Source organism: Elgaria multicarinata, chromosome 12, assembly GCF_023053635.1.
Source record: "Elgaria multicarinata webbii isolate HBS135686 ecotype San Diego chromosome 12, rElgMul1.1.pri, whole genome shotgun sequence".
Lineage (NCBI taxonomy): Eukaryota > Metazoa > Chordata > Lepidosauria > Squamata > Anguidae > Elgaria > Elgaria multicarinata.
In genome coordinates, this window is record NC_086182.1 from 4,511,674 (window position 1) to 4,528,672 (window position 16,999).

The window sequence follows — 16,999 nt, forward strand, 5'->3', positions numbered from 1 at the left end:
TTCTTCTGCCATCACTAGCTGCACTGATTTATTCTTCCCTCTGTCCTCTTTGTTGGGCTCTGATTGTAATTTAACTCTACAATCCTTTTGCAAATGTCCCAACTTCTGGCACCTGAAGCACCGTAGAGGTTTCTTAGGTTTGGGCTTTCTCGAAGTTGAAAACGCTGACTCATTTACCTCCTTCTTCACCAAAGCCTTAACCCCTTCATACCCAGACCATTTTGCAAACGCGTCTGGTTTATCGCCTGAACTGCTTTGGGCTGACTTTCTCAAAGTCCTCTTTTGACACTCTTCTATCAATCTGCCCGATATCAAATTTAAAGTCATGTCCTGGATCCGCATTGCTTCTAAAGTTGTCACCAGCACGTCCCAGGACAGTGGTAAGCTCGACAAAACCACATACGTTTTCATTTCGTCACTCAGAGGTAAGCCTGCTGCATTTAGACTTTCAAAACAGTCTCTTAATTTCTGCAAATGGGCTTTTACATCTTCTCCCTCTTTCATCAGTGTGCGGTAGAGCTTTCTGGTTAAACTTATTCTAGCTCCTGTGGTATCCCTAACATAAACAGCTCTCAGTTTAGTCCAAATAACATCAACTGTGTCTTCTCTGTTTATATACGACAGTTGGTCATTTCTCATGGACAAAACAATGTGGGCTTTCGCCCGCTCAGCGCGACGTCTCCATGCCTGTAAATCTGCTGCATTCAAATCTTCTGCTGGGGCATCTGTTACAACCTCCCACAAATCAAGATTTCTTAGGCTCATTTCTAATTTAAATGACCATGACATGTAATTTTCGTCTGTAAGTAACTCCATAGGGACAGTGTTCCCAACGTTTAGTGCCATACTTTCAATTTAACAGGTTGTTTCTGATATACAACCCCTTCAGTGGTTTGATTTCTTTTAGGGCCTGACCAGCTATACAGTTTCAGCTTCCTCAGTGCCCCCTTAAATTCAAAACCACTCTTGCCAGTTCTCTCCGTGTGATTTTTCAGACACCAGCTATATGAAATAGCTTTCCGGCTGTCTTGTTCCTACAACTTTCAACAAAGACGCTCAGGAATTTAATCAACCACGGCTTAATTCTTCAGTCCTACTGTTCTTGCTGTAACCACTCTGCTTGCTGGGTTTTTTTTATGCCTGGGCCCATAACCTATTGGGATATGATGGTCTAATATTTACAACCTTATTTTAGTTATTGCCAGACTGGGCTTCTGGCCAATAACCTTATAACAGAGTTTTGCAGCGGTTTCCAGCAAAGTCAGCACAGACACAGATTAAGACTGAGACTTTCAGTAGGTTTAAACAAACCTTTACTGGCATATAAAAATAGTTTTATATAAAAATTTAGTTATGGCAATCACAAATACAAATACTTACATACGGTCAGTCAATACAGCTCTGATACATAGATGGAGTGATGCAGTGATCATTACTGATCATTACTGATTGATCATTTCTGATACATGTACATGGGAATACATTCCTTTTTATAGGCTAACTGTACAGTGATGCAACTGCTTGCAATCCCTTAATTGAAACAATCAAGTTACCAATTATTCAATCATGACATCAATGTCCAGGTGCAATGTTGACCTTTAAGTTTTCTGCTGAGTCTTCTGATTCCTCCAGCTCCTCAGCAATTAGTAAATCCATGGAAACATAACCAGGATCCATTCCAGGATCCAACAGGTTGATGGTATCAAAAGCTGCTGAGAGGTCCAAGAGAATCAACAGGGTTGCACTCCCACTGTCCCTCTCCTGGCAAAGGTCATCCCACAGGGCGACCAAGGCAGTTTCCATTCCAACACCAGGCCTCAAGCCCCATTGAAATGGATCCAGATAATCTGTTTCATTCAAGAGTGCCTGGAGTTGTCCTGTAACCACCCGCTCAAGCACCTTGCCCAGGAAGGGGATATTAGCCACCGGCCTGTAATTGTTAACATCCTCTGGGTCCAGGCTAGGCTTCTTCAGGAGTGGTCTAATTACTGCCTCTTTTATTTATTTACTATACTTGTATACCGCTCCACATCCAAAAGATTTCAGAACAGTGAATGGCAGATAGGATATACTGCAAGACGTCTGAGTTTAGTATCATTCAGAATCTGTCTTTTCTGATGCACAGAAATTCCTTACCGTCTTCCTCACCTTACCTGGATTAGACCGCATCCAGTCCATTCCCAGTTCCAAATATTTCCAGAACTTCAATTGATGCCCATGAAGAAGGAGAAACAGAGCTATGAGTTCCCAGCAAACGGAGGATGCTGCAGCCTAAATCTCCGAATGACTCCTCATTTGGTAGTTTCATGCAGATGTGGAAAGCACAGGAGACAAGAAGGGAGTTAAATAGCAGCCTCCCAGCTCCACTTTCTCAAACCAACTGTCCAAGTGGGAGTGGAACCACTGAAGTACAGCCCATCCCATTCCAGGAGAATGCGCAGGTCCACATTCCCGGTTCCTGTCTTGGCATGTGACACCCACCAAGGTGATCCAGGCAGTTACCATGCTGAAAGCAAGTCCTGAAGTGGATCACAATCATCAGTTTCATCCAACAGTGACTGGATTTGCCTGGCATCCTCTAAGACCTCACTGACGTGTTAAGCCTGTGCTTGGACTATACCACTGTAGATTGTAGAGGGTTGGGTAAAGGGCATTCTCACTGGCTACAACACTTGCATCAGAGAACTCTGAATTCCATAGGAATTTGAACTATTTTCACATCACATAAGATGAACGACTTATCCAGGGCTAAATCTCTGAATTACCCCTCACTCGGCATGTAAATGTGGGAGACGAAAAGATCCCCTGTTGTATTGTGACATCACAGGAATGGAGATATGACAACCCATAACCAGGTCTCAAGCCAGATTGAAATGGATCTAGATAATCTGACTCATTCAGGAATCCCTGGAGTTGAGAGGTTTGTTGGTACCACTTTATTCCAGAAAAGGCTTTTTAACATAAAAAGTTGACAGATTTAAATCAAAGCAAAAGGGACTTTTGCCTGCCTAGCATGACTAGATACAAAAGAGGGCAGGGCTCTTGCAGCTTTAACAGTTGTGATGAAGAGGGACTTTCACCAGGTGCTGCGTGCATACAAGTGACACTTGCTGGAATTCCCTTTTCAGTGTAACTGTTAAAGATACAGGAGCCCTGTCCTCCTTTCCATATGGTCAACCTAATGTATCCAACCTTTTTATAATTTGGCCAATTTATAGTTCTCACCAGATAGATTCACCATGCAAAGCTTGAGGCAGCTGGGACAAATCATCTTGATTTTGTAGTGACTGAAATGTTCAGCGCATTCTCGTTTGCTACAGTGATTATATTGGGGAACTCAGAATTCCACAGCAATTTTATCTATTTTCACATCAATATCACACGGACATTAAAGGAAAATGAAAACACCTGCACCAATATGTATTGGGAGTGGTGGTTTATTCTAGGGCAGAATGAACTCTAAGTTCATGTGGGCTATGAACTCACAACAGGTCCAGCCAGGCTGCCATCCAATGGAGTATTCACCCTACTCACCCTTTATTCTCTGCAATGGCTTCTGTTGCAGAGGTTGCTTAAGTCAATGGAGAACGTGTACCCCAATGGCAGAAAGATTAAAAACTGCTTTTCTACAGCGATTTCGGTCTGCCATGTTGACTTCTTGGATCCTCTCCAGAGCTCCAGTTTCTCACTTATAGAACTATGTTCGTTGATGAGCTTGAAAAGTGCACAACCATGAATAAACTTACCTTGAAAGCGACCCACCCCTGAAGTCCACCCCAAACCCCATCCTCCAAATGGATATGCACAATCTGGTGCTTTTGGTTTCTCCCAAGTGTACATGCAGAACACCCACTCGTGCAAGGGCCTGCCCTACTTTCTCAAACGCTTCTGCCTCTGGGCTGGTCCATCTCAGTTATGATCAGCAGTGTCAACTACCCCACTGGAAGCAACTACACAGGTTTCCTCTGGGATGTGTACACAGAGCAGAATGTGATGTGTACACAGCAGAAAGACACTGGGAAATGGACTTGTGCAAACCTAATTGAAATGAAATGGGACAGGTGCAGAATTTCCTGATGCACTGGGTTGCAAGGGTCAGACCTGTCTCCTTCCTTATCTGCTGCTCTTGATAGCACCCAAAATTCACCTCCTCGCCTTCCCACATATAGGCTTGGTTCTGAATTGGGTACACCTTAATCCTCCCCTCTTCTCCATCCAATTGTGAGATTACTCCTGGGTTTACCACCTTCCGGCGAAGACTGATCACCCCAGAAGTGGAGGCAAATTGACTAGCAGTGTTCAGCCCAAAGATTCTGTATGCTCTCCAACGGCCAAGATACTAACAGAGGTCTAAAAGGATTTGAACAGATCATGATTTCCAGACTTGCTTTACTTTGGAAAACAAACTCATCTGAGGTCATATTAGCTTTCCTACACTTTGGTTCCAGACTTCCCAGGAGCCCTTGCAAGAAGGCAAGAAGTATCTGCTGGCAGGCAGGCTTGACAAGAACACCAGAGCTGCCTCAAACCTATTTGCTCATCCTTCACTTACCCTTCATCTCTTTTCCAGTACGGCCTTCTCCTTTCTTTTTTCATGCCTGCTTGGCTTTACAACTTTCCTGGCATTCCTGACCCTGGTAAAGATCATATTAACTCTCCAAATTATAGGCCAATTTAATCAATGAGGATGCTAAAATATTAAATGCCAATTCTTGCTAATGGACTTCAGCATGTGATGCACACATCGGCCCTGTTCAGAAGACACCTTAAACCACGGCTTTAACCACAGTGAATAAGGCTTTTTGTCTTATGAACAGGGCCATCAGGGCAATCCTGATCAAGTAGGATTTATTCACCAAAGGCAGGATGCAGATAATTTAAGGCTTGTAGTAAATCTGACAGCTAATAATAATAATAATAATAATAATAATAATAATAATAATAATAATAATAAGGAATTGGCAACAGTTATTTCACTTGATGCTGAGACTTTGGGCGGAAAATGGCTTCCTGCAGGAATTTTTGAAATGGATTAGAATTTTATCTCTGTCCTGCATTATGAGTTATGACAAATGGAATTCTTTCAAGTTTTTTTCTGTTTAGAAAAGGCAACAGGTAGGCTGTCCTCATATATATATATATATATATATATATATATATTTCAATGATCTCTTCCACACTAGAAGCATTCAAGAGGCAGCTGGACAACCATCTGTCAGGTATGCTTTAAGGTGGATTCCTGCATTGAGCGGAGCTTTGGACTCGATGGCCTTATAGTCCCCTTCCAACTCTACTATTCTATGATTCTATGATATCCAAGAAATGAACTCAATTTAAATCAATTAAAAGATTTAAAGCCATTTTAATAACACCCACACATTGTCATTATTAAAAGGTCAGTCTCTGCTCATCCTGCCCTCTTCATCTCCACCATATGAAGGGGCAACACTCATCCCATGGAGAGCAATCTCTGATGACCTTGAAGTCTCATATCCTATATTGAATTGAATCTTTATTGCTTGTTAGCCAACTAGGCCATTCACAAACAAATAAAAGTGGCAAAATAACATATTAACATAATAACATAATAGCATATCCATACTCCATCACACCACAATCAGAAGAAGAATACAAGCTAGTAATATAAAACTGATAGTAGGCTCAATTGCAGTACCAGTACTGGCCCGCAAGTAAGATTAGTAAAATTTAATCCTATATGGCAAACAGAAGCTTCCGTACCTCCAGCCTTTAAGGCCATCGAGTCCAACCCCTGCTCAATGCAGGAATCCACCCTAAAGCATACGTTACAGATGGTTCTCCAGCTGCCTGTTGAAGGCCTCTAGTGTGGGAGAGGCCGCAACCTCCCTAAGTAACTTAGGGTGACCATATGAAAAGGAGGACAGGGCTCCTGTATCTTTAACAATTACATTGAAAAGGGAATTTCAGCAGGTGTCATTTGCATATGTGGGGAACCTGGGGAAATTTCCTCTTCATCACACGAGTTAAAGCTGCAGGTGCCCTGCCCTGCCCTCTTTTAAATCTGGGTACTCTACTATAGCTCCTGCACCTTTAACTGTTGTGATATAGAGGGAATTTCACCAGCTTCTCCATATATACAAATGACACCTGCTGAAATTCCCCTTTCTATGCAACTGTTAAAGATACAGGAGCCCTGTCCTCCTTTTCATATGGTCACCCTAAGTAACTGGTTCCATCAATCTTCTCTTCTCCAGGCTAAACATGCCCAGTTGTTTCAGTCTCTTCATGGAGTTTCGTTTCCAAACCCCTGATCATCCTGGGTGCCCTCCTCTGAACCTCTCCAGCTTGTCTCCATCATTCTTACTATATCAGCTATATTGGAACATTATACTTTACTTCGGGAGGTTGTGGCCTCTCCCACACTAGAGGCCTTCAACAGGCAGCTGGAGAACCATCTGTAACGTATGCTTTAGGGTGGATTCCTGCATTGAGCAGGGGTTGGACTCGATGGCCTTATAGGCCCCTTCCAGCTCTACTATTCTATGATTAAAAATGAATTGCTGTGATTCAGGGGGCTATGACAGTTTTGTTCATTTATTTATAAGGGTGGAAACGGTACAGTAACTTTCAGAATTGTATCAAACTTATTCAGTGCCCCAATGTATAGCTGAACACCTAGAAACTTATTCAATGAACAAAAAACCTACGGTTTATAAAACAACGTTAAGGACGTTAAGGCCACTGGTTGGGCTGCGACGATCCATCATTGCAAGTCAGTATGTCCCATGGTCAGGAATGCTGGGACAGCAGGATGGGGAACGTAGGGCGGCGCCTCCAGGCAAGCCCCCTCCCTACCCCACCCCGCTTACCTGCTCTGTCGTCGTTGGCCCGGGCTTGAACTGAGCGCCCTGGTGCACCTGGAAGCAAGGCCACACTTGCAGCCTTGCTTCTGGGTGGACCCAGGGGCTCAATTCAAGCCTGGGCCGGGCGACGACAGAGCAGGTAAGCGGGGTGGGGTAGGGAGGGGGCTTGCCTGGAGGCGCCGCCCTACGTTCCCCATCCTGCTGTCCCAGCATTCCTGACCATGGGACATATGGTCAGGACACACACACCTGGCCCCTTACCTGGACCTGCTGCCACCGCTGCACAAAGTGCGGCAGCTCCAGCCAACCCCCCTCCTGCCTGGCCCCTTACCTGGAGCCGCCACTGCACAAACTGTTGCGGTGGCAGCTCCAGGCAAGCCCCCCCCCCGCACCCCACCACTTGCCTTCTCCGTCATGGCCTGACCCGTGCTTGAATCGAGCCCCTGAGTCCACCCAGAAGTAAGGCTGCAGGTGCGGACTTGCTTCCGGGTGGACCAGGGCACTCAATTCAAGCCGGGGCCCAGCTACAATGGAGCAGGTAAGTGGGGTGGGCTGGGCTGGGGCCTTGCCTGGAGCCGTTGCTGCAATTTGCACAGCAGTGGCAGTGGGTCTAGGAAAGGGCCCAGGCAGGAGGGGGTTGCTTACCTGCTCCCTCGTCCCCAGGTCCAGGCTTGAATTGAGCTTCCGGATGGACCAGGGTGCTCAGTTCAAGACCGGGCCCAGTGACGATGGAACACGTAAGTGGGTTGGGGCTTACCTGGCAGCAGGGCCAGGCAGGAGGGGGTGGGGTTTCTTACCTGCTCCGTCTTCGCAGTCCAACACCTTTGGAGGGCACCAGGTTGGGGAAGGGCTGCTCTAAACAAAAAAAGAAGGTGGCTCTAAGTTGTTCGTCATCAGTTTTCCACAACCCCACAGTCACCTCTGCATATCCTATTCTCCATCCTGTCCTCATGGTTTATCTGCTTTGGCAGAATGAGAATTTCACTGGTACTTTCTGCCTCCTTAGGGAGGATGTGGCGTTAAGGCTGGTGAGCCTTAACTCCCAATTTCCCCGCTTTTTGGTGCTTGGTGGAAAAGTGTACGTCCTTAACGTTGTTTTGTAAACCGTAGGTTTTTTGTTCATTGAATACATATATACAATAGAACAATAATGTTTAATATACAAAAATAAAATAAAGGTTAACAATAATATTGCATTAAAAGTGCAACCTCAAATTGCATAAGAACAAATATCTAACAGGAACAACGTGAAGTAAAAAGGCCAAACGCGTTTCAACACAAGGTCTTCATCAGTGGTCAATGCTAAAATGCAATATACAGAAAAGACATGTTCTATAATATTCAAGCAGGGTCAAAAGGACTAAACACAGTTTACTGATTCTTGTTTGGAATTAAGACAAAAGGGTGTGAGTATCAGACAGAGCAGTTAACATCTGTAAGTAAACTTTTTGATGTACTGCTCTAGAGTGAGACCTACAATGGATTTTCCATTAATAACACGGGACTGCCATATGTATCACTGTGTAAATAGTCTATCATTTTCCTTAGGAAGCCCTACATTTTTTCAAATGGGAGTGACATCTTCTACCACATAACTGTGGGAATTATAAAGTCAGGCCAATTAAGTCTCCAGGAAGCATACAGCAGCCCGGTAAGTTAACTGCTCTGTTTTCCAGTTTATAATCTGCTTTGACTGTGAAGTACTCCCATGCATCCTACTTGAATTGTGCTTCTTAGACAAAAGAAGCGTCGTAGTTTACTACCCCTTTAAGAGCGAATCATTTGTTGTTCTCTGACCACCTCTCACTGTAGAGCTAGCAGGCCATCTAGTCCAACCCTCTGCTCAATGCAGGAATCCACCCTAAAGCATCCCTGACAGATGCTTGTCCAGCTGCCTCTTGAAGGCCTCTAGTGTGGGAGAGCCCACAACCTCCCTAGGTAACTGATTCCACCTTCACACTGCTCTAACAGTCAGGAAGTTTTTCCTGATGTCCAGCCGGAATCTGGCTTCCTTTAACTTGAGCCCGTTATTCCGTGCCCTGCACTCTGGGAGGATCGAGAAGAGATCCTGGCCCTCCTCTGTGTGACAACCTTTGAAGTATTTGAAGAGTGCTTACATGTCTCCCCTCAATCTTCTCTTCTCCAGGCTAAACATGCCCAGTTCTTTCAGTCTCTCTTCATAGGGCTTTGCTTCTAGACCCCTGATCATCCTGGTTGCCCTCTTCTGAACATGCTCCAGCTTGTCTGCGTCCTTCTTGAATTGTGGAGCCCAGAACTGGACACAATACTCTAGATGAGGCCTAACCAGGGCCGAATAGAGAGGAACCAGTACCTCACGTGATTTGGAAGCTATACTTCTATTAATGCAGCCCAAAATAGCATTTGCCTTTCTTGCAGCCATATTGCACTGTTGGCTCATATTCAGCTTGTGATCTACAACAATTCCAAGATCTTTCTCGTTTGTAGTATTGCTGAGCCAAGTGTCCCCCAATCTGTAATTGTGCATTTGGTTTCTATTCCCTAAATGTAGAACTTGGCATTTATCCCTATTCAATTTCATTCTGTTGTTTTCAGCCCAGCACTCCAGCCTATCAAGATCACTTTGAAGTTTGTTTCTGTCTTCCAGGGTATTAGCTATCCCACCCAATTTTGTGACATCTGCAAATTTGATCAGCGTTCCCTGCACCTCCTCATCCAAATCATTAATAAAAATGTTGAAGAGCACTGGGCCCAGGACTGAGCCCTGCGGCACCCCACTCGTTGCCTCTCCCCAGTTTGAGAAGGTTCCATTGATAAGTACTCTTTGAGTCCGATTCTGTAGCCAACTGTGGATCCACCTAATAGTTGTTCCATCTAGCCCACTTTTAGCTAGTTTGTTAATCAGAATGTCATGTGGTACTTTGTCAAAAGCTTTGCTGAAGTCAAGATATATGACGTCCACAGCATTCCCACAGTCCACAAGGGAGGTTATCCTATCAAAAAATGAGATCAAATTAGTCTGACAGGATTTGTTCCTGACAAATCCATGTTGGCTTCTAGTAATCACTGCATTGATTTCAAGGTGTTTACAGATTGACTTCTTTATAATCTGCTCCAGAATTTTCCCAGGGATGGATGTCAGACTGACTGGTCTGTAGTTCCCAGGTTCCTCCTTTTTGCCCTTTTTGAAGATAGGGACAATGTTAGCCCTCCTCCAGTCGTCCGGCACCTCACCCGTGTTCCATGATTTTGCAAAGATAATAGACAAAGATTCTGAGAGTTCTTCTGCTAGCTCCTTCATTACTCTTGGATGCAGTTCACCGGGCCCTGGAGATTTAAACTCATTCAAGGAAATTAGGTGTTCTTTGACCATTTGTTTATCAATCTTAAACTGCAATCCTGCCCCCTCAACTTCTGCTTCACTTTTTCCAGGGGGGTCATAGACCCGCTTTTGGGAGAAGACCGAGGCAAAGTAGGAATTGAGCACTTCAGCCTTTTCTTTGTCGTCTGTTATCAATTTGCCATCCTCATTAAGCAGTTGAACCACCATTTCTTTCCTCTGTCTTTTACTACTCACGTATCTGAAGAAAGCCTTTTTATTGCTTTTAGCATCCCTCGCTAATCTCAGCTCATTCACAGCTTTAGCCTTCCTGACGCCATTTCGGCACTTCTGCGCCACTTGTCTGTACTCTTCTTTTGCAGCCTGGCCTTCCTTCCACTTCCTATATGTATCCCTTTTTGTTTTCAGGTCATCTCTATGCTTTTTGTGGAGCCACATTGGTTTCCTCTGTTGTCTTCTATCTTTTCTCCTTGTTGGAATTGTTTGTAACTGTGCCTTTAAAATTTCATTTTTTAAATACTCCTACTCATCCTGCACTCCTTTTCTCATTAGGCTCCCTTGCCACGGGACCTTACTTATTATAGTTCTGAGTTTATTAAAATCAGCTTTCCTAAAATCCAGAGTACGTGTATGGCTACGCTCAACTATTGTCTCCTTCATAATCAAGAATTCAAGTATGACGTGGTCACTTTCCCCCAGAGTTCCTGTAACTGCCACTTTATCCACTAAGTCATCCCTATTGGTCAATAACAAGTCAAGGATTGCCGATCCTCTAGTTCCTTCCACCACTTTCTGTAGGAGAAAGTTATCACCCATACATATCAGGAATTTCTTGGAAGGGCCGCTTTTGGCAGTAATGGTCTCCCAACAGATATCAGGGTAATTGAAGTCCCCCATCACTACTACATTACACTTCCTTGAAACACTGGCAATTTGTTTCTCAAAAGTTTCATCCTCGTCTTCTCCTTGATTGGGTGGTCGGTAGTATTCTTTTTATTCCTAGCCCCATTTATTTTAATCCAGACGCTCTCGACGGGGCTCCCAGTCTCATCCGCCTGTATTTCTGTGCAGGGATAGGTATTTTTAACATATAGTGCAACTCCACCTCCCTTTCTATTTCTTCTGTTCTTTTTGAACAAGTTATATCCTTCAATTGCTATATTCCAGTCATGGGAGTCATCCCACCAAGTTTCAGTTATACCTATCAAGTCGTATATGCCTTCATGTAATAAGAGTTCAAGTTCATTCTGTTTGTTTCCCATGCTCTGGGCATTAGTATATAGACATCGAAGTCCATGTGTTTTATAGTCTGGCTTTGTTCCTACCTTGTTGCAGACACTATTTGGGGACTCTGTTGGAGCTGTTCTCTGTACTGTGGTGCATTGGCCTTCATCCATTGTTGCCTCAAAATTTACGTCTCCCACCCCCGTAAGATTCAGTTTAAAGCCCTCCTGATGAAATTCTTCATGCTGTGGCCGAACTCATTCTTTCCAGCCCTTGTGAGGTGCAACCCATCCCTTGCCAGCAGTCCATGTTCCAAGTAGCGTAGCCCGTGGTCCCAGAATCCAAAACTCTCACGACGGCACCACTTTCGAAGCTAGTCGTTCATCCGGAGTATTTTTCTTTCCCTTTCTCATCCTCTTCCAAGAACTGGGAGGATGGATGAGAAAACTACCTGGGCCCCAAAGTTCTTCAGTTTCCTTCCCAGAGCTTCAAAGTCTGAAATGATTTCTTCGTAGCTCTGCTTGGCGACATCATTTGTTCCCACATGGATGAGAAGAAAGGGGTATGTGTCCGTGGGCTTTATGAGCTTCGGTAACCCTTCAGTCACATCTCTAATCTGTGCTCCAGGGAGACAGCACACCTGGCGAGTCCATGGGTCTTCACGACATACTTGGGTTCCAATCCCACGCAGCAGGGAGTCTCCCACAACGACTACTCTTCTCTTCTTCTTGGTTGACCTACCTTCTGCCTCTTGGTCACTGTTGCATGGTGTCTCCTGTACTTCTTCCTCTGCAAACTGTCCTTCAGTCTCATTCTCCAGAAGCTGAAAGCGGTTGCTTAACTGCAATGGCTCCAGCGGTGCAGAACGCCCTCTAATTCCTCGTCTAACTGTCACTCTTTTCCAGGGAGTTTCCTCTTCATTGGCTTTCCTTCCCTCAGCATACTCCACTTCTGCTTCAGCTGGCTGTTGTTCTTCAATCTCATGTGCTTCTTGTTGCTGTTGCAGTTCCACCGTTCAGTCTAAGAACTCCTCGACTTCTCTTATTCCTTGGAGGGTGGACACTCGCTGCTCAAGTCCTCTCACTTTTTCTTCCCAAAGTGCCACCAGCTTGCACTTGTTGCAGGTATACGCCATGTTGAGCTCAGGCAGAAACACGAACATTGCACACCCTTTGCAGGTCACCACCTCTAGGGACTCCTTTCCATCCATATTGTCGATTTCTGCTTTGGTTTTTTCCCCTTTTTGATTATAGTGGAATTGCCTTTGCTTTGTTGTGTCCTCTCTGAAGGTACACAACTATATGAGGATGTCTTAAGGGAAAGTAAGATCTTTGGGGGGGTTTGTTTTTTGTTTGTTTTTGGTAGTGGTTTTGTGGGGTTTTTTTCCTCTTTTTGTTTTTCTTTGTTTTCCCCACCTCTTTTATTTATTTATTTATTTATTTTTAGAGGCCTCCCCTTTGGCCTCCCCTGCCAAACTCCCCCTGTCAAACTCCTGTTCGCTCGCTCCCTGGGAATCTGGCTTACTTTTCTAGCTCCTACTTGAGCTGGGCCAGCTGCTCTTCCCTGCTTCTGCTCCGCTCCAAGTCAGGAACCGGAATGAGGTCACTGAAAGGCCAACAACAATCAAGAGGAACCAGATAGAGAGGAACCAGTACCTCACGTGATTTGGAAGCTATGCTTCTATTAATGCAGCCCCAAATAGCATTTGCTATTGGTTTATAAAACCAGTCACCTCCACTCCTGTGCCATCTTCACTGCCAGCCAAGAAACACGCTGTCAGGCAGGAATCTACAAGTGGTCGATGCCTTGAATTTTTTTCGAGAGACCCTTTCCCAGCTGTTTTAACAAACTGGTGCAAAACGAGTCACGAAGAAGCCACGCAGTCAATCCTGTGTCTACACACAGCAGGAGAGCGCATCAGGGTCAGCAGCACCGCTAGTCCAACCGGGGTGGGGTGGGGCTCTGCCAGGGCAATTGGAATATTAATGGTAAACTGCTTAATGGAGTTATACTACTAAAAACACAACATGGGATTTAGAAGAAATCTCAGTTGTCTGAAGGAATGGTAGAGGCTCAATAGGCGAGGGATTCCCCGCCCACTGTGCAAACAAACAACCCCTGTTTTAGTAGTGAATGAGAGATGAACAGAAAAAAAGGGGGGGAATCATTTGCCCTTATCTCTTCTTCCTTAGAGGCTTCCATAGAGTGCATCGGTTGACATGAGGGGAGAGTGCCTCTGAGCATGCACTATCCCTCACCAGGGAGCCACTTTGGCTGGCTCCACCTTATAATCTGCTTTGACTGTGAAGTACTCCCATGCATCCTGCTTTGATTGTGCAATAAAGGGAAAAGCCTTGCTGTATTTAGCCACTAGTTTTCGAGCGTATCTTCCGAGCGGCCACTGGGGCACAGGAGCAGGATTTGAAAAAAATTAAAACAAATGCTTACATCTGCGTAAGCTTTAAAGATAGAAACATCAAAATTGGCACAGTAATAGATATTAAGGAGAGCTTTAAGCATACCAAATTTGAATCGGATTGGGTCATCCGTTGATTTTTTATGATTTTTTTACATTTCCTCCCTTAAACCCTCTTCCTGGTATGCAAAGCACTGCTGCCTGGGGTACAACAACAACAACAAAAGCTAAATGCTGTAGGGGATAATTTGAAGGAAACAGATACGTGGGATGAAACTCATAGAAATGCAATAAATAAATAAATAAGATGCGGGATTAGCATCTCTATTGGGAACAGCCTGAAATGGGGCTTCCCTAAAGCTGTGTGGGCCTTTACTGGGGGAGGGGGGGCTGATAACAAGAGGAAATGAAGGGGAGTGGTGGAGAAAGACCCATCTCTGCCCTTTCCTTCCACTTTGCATTTTCATGAAAAAAATTAAGCAAGTGGAGGGACAGGAATGAGAAAACGCCCTTGCCATTGTGAGTCATATTTAAACATGTCTGAAATGCATTGTGGAGATGTATTGTGGAAGATAGCTCCATCCCCACATGTTTTAACCTGATGTGAAAAATTATATTCCTTGTAACAAATTCCCAAAGGTGCATCGTGATCCCAGCACAATCCTGCACACAAGCTGGTAAGAAAGCCTCACCTGGAGGGGATCTACACTACTGCTTTTAAAGCGCTTTAAAGCACTTTGAAAACGTTTTGAAACCTGTATATGCAGTGTGTCCTGGGCCCCAACAGTTGTCAAAACTGTTATAAAGCGCTTTAAAGCAGTAGTGTAGATCCTGCCCTAGAAAAGCTCTGTGTCTTCAAGTTGTCTTAATTAACTGCCAGAGCAATAAACAGACTTGCTCTGTGTTAATCCTGCAATATATACTCTTTTCTGGCCAATGATTTCAGCAGATGTGCTGAAAAGGTGAAAACAGTAGGCAAAAAGTTTACCTTATCTCAAGTATTCCTTTGATCATGGCAAGTGAGGAATTATACCGTCTCAGTGTACAATCACATATTGCATAAAGGTATCTTCTCATTTGTAGCAGAGGGTCATCAGAGAAGTTGGAAGTACATTTGCAAATCCCTGTCTTCTGCTTAAAACAGTTGGAGGGTACAGAGAGTACACCTGAAGGGGAGAAATGGCAAGCAGGCAGCTCCCATTTCTTTCTGCTTTCTCCCCGACCAAGTTTCTTTCTGGTCTCTGAGTTCTGCTTTGGGGGGGGGGGGGGCGTCCTCTTGGGTAGTTGTACAAACTTAGACGCTTCCACCATAACAAACTTCTGATTCAGGAAGCAAATGAATAAGCCTTGTGCTCAGCCACTTCCTCCCCCTCTCCCTCCTCTCACACACTCCTCTCCTTCTACCCCCAAATTAGTGGGAAACCATCTTGCCTGACTTGGATGATATTGCAGACTATGGCTGTAGCTAGACCTAAGGTTTATACCAGGATCATCCTGGGTTCGCCCCTGCCTGAGCACTGGATCCCCTGTGTGTCACCTAGATGAACAGGTCTGACCCCTGGACGATCCAGGGATAAACCTTAGGTCTAGCTATGGCCTATGGCTTGCCGCTAACCTAGATGTAAAGGAGGAAGCAGAATCACAATGAGAGCAAGGAAGAACCAAACACTCTTATCCGCTTTCAACTGTCTCAAAGCACACCGAAGAGCCAACAATACAAAAGTCTCCAAAAGTGGGATGGGATCCCTGAGTGCGTTCAAGCTCAAGCTTTGCTTGTTGACTAGAATTTCTCCTACTACCTCCAGATCCTCCTGTTTTGAGTGCTGAGTGATATGCAGAGATATCCCAGGATAGTCCCTGCCACCCAAGATTAAACCCCCACCCCCGTGTGTCTGGGCATGCTGGGCTGCAGTCCCCCATTTTTATTTTCTAAGAATGCCTTTGGGGTCCACATCGGATTCTTGGGAAAAATGATGCTGGAAGGCTATCTTATTTTGCAGCATGCCAGTCTCCTAGTTTTAAAAAAACCCCACCACCTTTCTAAATTAACATATCTTTTTTTAAATATATATATCAGGAAGTGTAGGGAGATTGGCAGGCACCATGTCGTAGACCCCAGTATTAGTGCCTAACCTACATTTCTCCAAGTTATTCTCCTCTTGTGCTGGTCTCACCCACCTCCCATTAAGAGAATGCACACCATCATGTTGGAAGTGGCTTCCTGGCCTCGTCTGTCAGGGGTGCAGATATTGCAGAAAGAATTTAAACACTGCCTTTAAGAGTACAGTTTTCTCCCTTCCTCTCCCTCTCCCTCTCCCTCTCCCTCTCTCTCTCTCTCTCTCTCTCTCTCTCTCTCTCTTTCTCTCTCTAGGTTTGGTTTAAGAACCGGAGAGCCAAGTGGCGGAAGAAGGCGCGCCACCAGCAGACGGAGCTCTGCAAAGGCCCCTTCGGCTCGCAGCTCAGCGGTTTGCCTGGGAGCCCTTCTGAGGACCTCTACCCAAACTATGCCTACAGCTCCTGGGCCCCCAAGGGACTGCATGCCACCCCTATGCATGGCAAAGGGTTCCAGCTCTTCAACTCCATGAACCTCGATTCCTTTCCACCCCAGGGTGTGTTTCCTGGAGCTGCAGGAGCCTCCGTGCCTGGCGTCCCCTCTCTGGAGTCTTTCAACAGCCTGGCAAGCCCTCCTGGGCCTCCTGTCTCAAACGTATGGCACTGGTGCTTCTTCCCCGTACATGTATAGGGACCCCTGCAGCGCAAGCCTGGCTGGGTTGAGGCTCAGAGCGAAACAGCCCCAGCTGCCGCCCCTCAACTGTGGCTCTCCTCCAAAGCCAGCCGTCACCCCAGCTCCAGCCAGTATAATCTGGACAGGCCAGTGTGACGTTGTGGCCCAAAAGGAGGGCCACTGGTGTGCCCTCTTCAGACTCTTACCATGAGCTCCCCTCTGTAAGTTCAGGGGGGGAGGGAGGGTGGATGGGATCCACCAGTTCTGGTGGAAAGAAGGGCTTCTATTTCCATGCAGATTTTTCAGAAGGGCTCAGTTTTCTCCAACTGACTAAAGCATCAAAATGAGTGAGAATCAGTATTTTTACCTTTTTAACCTTTTTTGTTTTTTTAATTTGTTTTTTAACGTGATGGCAATTTGGGGAAGGTGCAAACTTTTTCTCCAAAACGTGCTCCCATCTGCACTGGGGGTTG

General features: G+C 45.2%; 1 pseudogene; it reads left to right on the forward strand.

Annotated features, from left to right (window-relative positions):
* The first annotated feature begins 325 nt into the window (after window positions 1-325).
* Window positions 326-16,682, forward strand: LOC134407551 (pituitary homeobox 3-like; annotated as a pseudogene).
* The last annotated feature ends 317 nt before the right edge of the window (window positions 16,683-16,999 follow it).